This window comes from Sabethes cyaneus, chromosome 3, assembly GCF_943734655.1.
Source record: "Sabethes cyaneus chromosome 3, idSabCyanKW18_F2, whole genome shotgun sequence".
In the NCBI taxonomy this organism is placed as follows: Eukaryota; Metazoa; Arthropoda; class Insecta; order Diptera; family Culicidae; genus Sabethes; species Sabethes cyaneus.
This window is the reverse complement of record NC_071355.1, coordinates 65,873,985-65,880,262: the sequence shown is the minus strand read 5'-3', so window position 1 is coordinate 65,880,262 and position 6,278 is coordinate 65,873,985. Positions and strand designations below refer to the sequence as shown.

Genomic DNA, 6,278 nt, shown 5'->3' with positions numbered 1-6,278 from the left:
TATTTTTTCGGTTGCCAACCAATCACACGCTGGCGCATCTTTCCCAGTACTATAAAGCCGGTTCCCAGCTCGTTGGTGGTGCCATAGCTCTGGTAGAAAGTAGCCGCTCGGTGCCCGCTTTTCCATAGCTTCTGTTCTGTCCAGCAAAGTTCCTGCAGTGCTACGACTTCGAAGTTTCGGGGATGTAGTTCATCATATATTATCCTATCGCAACCCGGGAAGCCGAGCGATTTGCAATTCCATGTCCCGAGTTTCCAATCGTAGTCCTTATTTCGTCGCGTGGGTCGACGCCGATTGTTCCGATCCCTATTTTCTTCTTCGTTGTTGGTAACTTTTTGTTTTCCAGTTATGTTATCTTATCAGATTTAATTTGACTCTTTTCGGTGAATTATTAAGGCCATTGCCAAATCATTTTCAAAGTTTTTGTCACTCCACCCTTGGAAATTGGCATGAAAAATCGGGGGGGCAAAAAAATAATTTGTAGGATATGAGTTGAATTTTCTTTCATTTTTGTCTATTTGTTCGTAGATTTTTGCTTCAAAAATAACAACGTATTTATTAAAAGCAAGAATAGATTTGGTTTCCACGTTCAAACTTTAAGTAAAAATGCCTAAAATCCAAATTTTTTTTGCTTGATTAAAATTTTCTTTTTTTTCACTGCTCCCCCTTCAGTGGCCCAACACCGGAGGGACAAAAACTTTTTTAAATATTTGTAATGGCCTAAATTAACTTAGTATTGTTAACGTTTCCGCTTACTTTATTCAGCCATCCTCAGAACTAATATATTATGTTATCTGTAACAGGTGCCGTATATTAATAACAGTATTTTGTTCTATTTTGTTTATTTAATTTGTTCACGAAACAAATTATTTGATGGTTCTGTTTATAATAAATAGTGTGTGTTGACAGCACATGCGAAATAATCCAAAATCCAAAATAGAAATGAAAAATTAATGGTAACATGAACACGCGAAGCTAAGCAAAAAAGAGTTTAACCTGGGGCTCGTCCGGGAATTGAACCCGGGACCTCTCGCACCCGAAGCGAGAATCATACCCCTAGACCAACGAGCCACTTGTTTGATGCCGTTTAAGTTAGTCAGGTCTTTCGATGTTGTCAAATTGAGTGGCGCGCTCCGATTAATGAATCGCGAGACGAAAATACTTGCCCGTGTATGTTGGTATAGGGCAAGCAATTCCGCGGGTTTCGATAAGCGGATGAAATTATTAAGCATGTTTTGTAAGTGCTATCGGAGGGTACCGATCACTGTCATTGGCGCTTGCTGTACGCGTTTTAACTTAATCAATTTTTTTATACACATTTATTAACGTAGCGAATGTAAGTGAATTTGCCAATCGTTGCGGTTCTTGGGGTATTAAATGGTAGAGAATGCCAAAAATTTAACAAATCAAGAATACAAAAAAGTAGTATTTACGAAAAAAAGAAGTACATCTTTCAAATAATAATATGAAAGTACATAATAGAATAGAAGACATTCTTTCAAGATATTATTAGAAATACCTGCAGCTACATTTAATGAACATTTTACTCGCTCTTAGACATTTAGATTTTATGCGTTATTAGAAAACAATAAAAATTGAATGAAACTGGAAAATTTTCAATGAAATTTGTGTGTGGATTATCAATTTTGGGTGTCTATTTTATTTCAATAGTCTAAAAACAAATGTTGAGTTAAATAGCTGTATGATTAAAATACAGCTCAGTAGAAAGGCTATGTCATTCGACTGAAAAACATCAGAGAAAAAAACCTAACGGTTAACTTTTTTGTCACCAGCAATCTAGCAAGAAAAAACTAAACCGTATTTCACGGAAAAGGGATCACTTAGTCCTGCAAAAAAGTACTCTCATTGTCATTCTAAGAACTAAAGATCTCGCGAATAAAAAACATCATCGAAATCATCATCCCGCATTATGCAAATGAAGGGCAAACGGCGCGAAGCAGACATTGAGACACAATGATGTTGTTTGTTGTTTTTTTTCCTCCCCGGGACCTGTTTTATTCTATTTTACAGTGATAGGTACTGGTTGATATTACAATCTAATTAATTATAACGGAGATTTACAGCTAACCGAACCGAGATAGGTACAGTGAGTGAGTGGAATCCACGCCGCACGGGGACCCCATCGGATCGGGAAGGGTTGTGCTACCCCGTGCCCTGTTGGGTTGAGATTTACTAGTCTGGGCAAAGTGCACGAATAAAAACAAAGCAAAAAAAAAATTATAAGAATCCCTCGATGTGGTCGGTCTGTTGCAGGATTGTTTAGGTCCGAGGAAAAAAATTGGACGGGAACGGAATTTTCAAGCTCAGTGAAATGGGTGGATGTGAGAAAAAAACTGTCCGTTACTTGTTTTTTTGGAACAAGGCTATGAATTACGTTGAATGATTGAAGGAAAAAACAGTTTGTGTGCAAGCCCGACTATAATTTTTACCGTAACGAATATTTATGGGAAAATATTCGTTTTAGTGTCGCATTACTTTGATTTAAATAGTGACAATTTTACAATCGGCGAATAATTAAATCGCTGAATTGGGTAGATCGTAACCAACTAATAATTTTACCGGAAAATCGCGATATCCATCAGTAACTAGAACGGTTTACATCACACATGGCTGTCATTTGGTGCAATGTGGCAGCTGCTTGTCAGAGCGAAAAAAAACTCTGTCCGTGCATATTTTTAACCACCTTGACAGCGCAACGCGTTCGCTTCGACGATGGCACAAGCAAGGCGTAACTCGATACGAGCGAATCCTCACAAAACCCGGCAGCATCAGGATCCTACGTGCAATATTTTTTTCAGAACAATTCACAAAGAAAGAATTTCTCCTTCGTCAGTTTTAGTGCGTCCAAATCGCATCTAAATCTCGCAATAGAAAAAAACTCGAGCTTCAGATAATAGAGTTTCTCTGCCCACAATTTTTTTTGTTTCGTGTGTCCTCTGCGTTGATCCTGTTGAGGGTCCTTTCTCCGCTCCCGTCAGCCACCATTGAAGCCACCGTGCGTAAGTTTGTTTTTCATCTTCGGGACCCGCCGCAGCAGCAGCATCACTTCACAATATGCGTGGTGTACGATTTTGCGAATTCGTGCCATGTAATCCTTGAACTCACATCGGCCTCCAGCGAAGGCGTACGAAGAATAGCGCAGGACGACGACGACGTCTTGATGGATGTTGATTGAAAGGAGAAAGGTGGCAGCGTGAAAATGGGAAATTACGAAAAAATACCGCCAGAGGATAGCGTTTTTTTCGTCATTCGTCGGAGGGCGAATGGAGAAAAACGAATAAAGAGCCGAACTGGATTGGATAATAGGATAGTTCTGTACCGTACAGTGTTTGGCCTGCAAAGAATGACCCGAAATCGGATTCGATCCTTTCTTCCTCCATTGAAAATGCTATTATTGCTGATGCACGGTGATGCGGTAGTAGTTGATGAGGGCGGGGGGTTGATCAAATTGGTACAGATGGGCAGAGTTGATTAAAAAAACTCTATAGTTGGTTTCTTTGTCGAAAACGGACGAATGGGTTTTTGCGCTTTAACTCATTTAATAGAATCGGATAGTGATGCCAGTTTCCTACACTTTGAGCTTGACCAAGTTCCAACAGATTAGGTTCGAATTCGACAACCCTGTCAGTACCTGGATGGTTGTGCAATAGTCCTTAGAATTGTCTTTTAGGATTTCTTCGATTTCCAATTTGGAAGTCCAAGCAACACAAAGACGGGGTTTCAATTCGAATCTCATTCGGAACACAGTTGTGACCAGCTTGTGCCTGTCAATCAATGTTGTTTTCTTCGTTTCGTTTTGCTTGTGAATTTCCAATCGAACCCTTTTCCGTTGGGACCCCTACGCAGTTTACAATTCTCGGAAAATGCTTTTAAATTGGTGCAAAGACGAAGGATCCTGATGCATTTCACTCAGCGCAACGGATAATTAGGGACGGCTTGCTCATTCCGCTACCGAAAGCATTCGACCGATTAGAGAGCACGGCCGGCATGGTGGTGGTCTTGAGGGTACAGCAAGCATAGTTTTTCAAGTAAACAGGATACGAAAATAGCATCAACAATATTCTCTACAGCTTTCAAGTGGCCTAATGGAAGACACCGAAATATATCTGGGTCACCAAGATCACGGCCAAGGTTTGAAATGCATGTACATGTGCACACACATGGACTTGATTACTGCTGGGTGAAGGACCGACAACGGGAAGTGCGTCCATGTTCAAGGGTCTTGTTTGGAAAACAGACTAATTAAAACCCAACGGATGGTGTAAGATGTTTGGTTCGTGTTTACTAGAAGCAGCAAAATCTGTTTATGTGGACAGAGTCATTCCTCTGCTTTGATTAATTTATCCGAAAACAGAAACGAAGCCGGCGACAGTTGTTTTGTAATGAAAACGAATTCAAACTGATCAATCATATGAGGGTCCAGCAGGCTTGAGTATGAAAAAAATCAAATTGACATTTCAATGCTCAATCACACGATTGTTTATTTCCAGTGCATCCCGGCAATGCTTAAAAAAATCTCACCCAAAACGCATAAAGAACTCACCATAAAAACCAATCAGTCAGAATTAAGTGATAAAAAAGCAGCATTGTTGATTGTCCAAACAATTAGACCAGTATGTTTTGTGTCAGAAAGATCATTACAAGTGATATCAATTTTCCTCTGCATTATCTACGGGTCGTCCCTGTCCATTGCATTGCGGAAGCAGCAGCCGTACTGACGACGGGACGCTGGCCACCCCCTTTTGCAACGTTTTATTAGAGGTTGATTTCGATGTCATCCTGTGTTGATGAGAGCAATAAAAAAGACGTATAAGCAATCGTTAACAATGCGGCCGGCGCGGCGGTGGTGGTTGGGTGCTAAAAAATAGCCGATGATGCTGTGAAGGGAAAACTCACCCTCCAAAATTCGCAGCATAACATAACAGTAACATTTTTGCTCATTTTTATGTTTCTGTGATTGATGGAATTGTGGTTGGCGGAAAAAAGTCTATTGTCTGTTGAAGTGCCTCATCAATAATGTTTCTATATGTCTTTGATATTTGTGTAACAAATTTTTCAGCTTTATTAATCAGTACAAGATAAGTTGAAATAAACTATTCAAAACTGCGTTACAGTTTCATAACACATATAACCTTTGGCGTGCCTAGGATAGAACGCACTGGAGCGCATGCCACATGTTTTGCTTAAAGTTTGATGTTGTACACAACGATTTGAGAATGATGGCCACTTTTTTTAAGTATACTTGCATATTAGAATCGACAATAATGCGTAGTAAATTCGAGGTGAGTATTTTTTCCAAACACTTCATTTTTTTATAAAAATCGGAAATAATGTTGAGCAGTGCAACTCTGGGGCGAACCAACTACCAGTTGAAAACCTCATTAAAAATGTAAATAAATAAATAAATTCAGCAGTCCAGAAAAAAGTATAAATATTTTTTCCAGATATATGCTGGGAAAAATACAGGAAAATTTGCATAAATTCAAAGAAATCAGTACTTGTTTCAAAATTGATAAGGCAAGTAGGAGACGAAATACATATCTGTCAAAATAGTAAATAAATAGGGGATTTAAAAGACAAAGTGTCATCTTCCGTAATCTATGAACTCTATATGAAACATAAAAATGATACAGAAAATAATTCCAAACTAGCAAATAACTGGTACAAAAATACACGAAATTAACAAAGATGACCCGCGAGCGACTTACAAATGGCGCAATAAAAAAACAAAACTGACATGTAAACGGTACAACAATGACACAAAAATAAGAGAAACATGAAACTTTAATAACCGAAACATTATTTTACAAAAATGATACACAAAACAATAGAAAATAACGCAAAAATAAAAGAAAAAGTAAACTAAAAGAAACATAAGGCACCAAGTTGATATTAAAAACGGCATAGAAATGAAAGCTGCTACCAAAATGCTATAGAAATGACAGCAACATGATTAAATACTATGGTTAGTCATCTTACGGGAATTTTCCCGTATACTTTTACACACAAAATTACAAGCCAAAAAATTGAAAAAGTTGTCAGGGTTTGATAGGATATAACTCATTTATTTTTTAGTGAACCAAAATGAATTCTTCTAGTAGTTTATTGGCATGCAAAAATGATCGCATTTTGATTGATAAAAAAGAAAAATTACTTATTTTTAATACTTACTTTAGTTACAATCCGCTTGTTGAATCGGGTTCCGAATTTAGGAGCCGTTTTCACGTTTGTCGGTCTTAGGCTGCCGCCGCGCCGCT

General features: G+C 38.4%; 1 non-coding gene across 1 annotated transcript; it reads right to left on the bottom strand.

The window, feature by feature from the left end:
* Positions 1 to 999: 999 nt before the first annotated feature.
* Trnap-cgg (transfer RNA proline (anticodon CGG)) lies at positions 1,000 to 1,071 on the bottom strand. The gene has a single exon. It is a non-coding gene; the product is annotated as a tRNA-Pro (tRNA).
* Between the last annotated feature and the right edge of the window lie 5,207 nt (positions 1,072 to 6,278).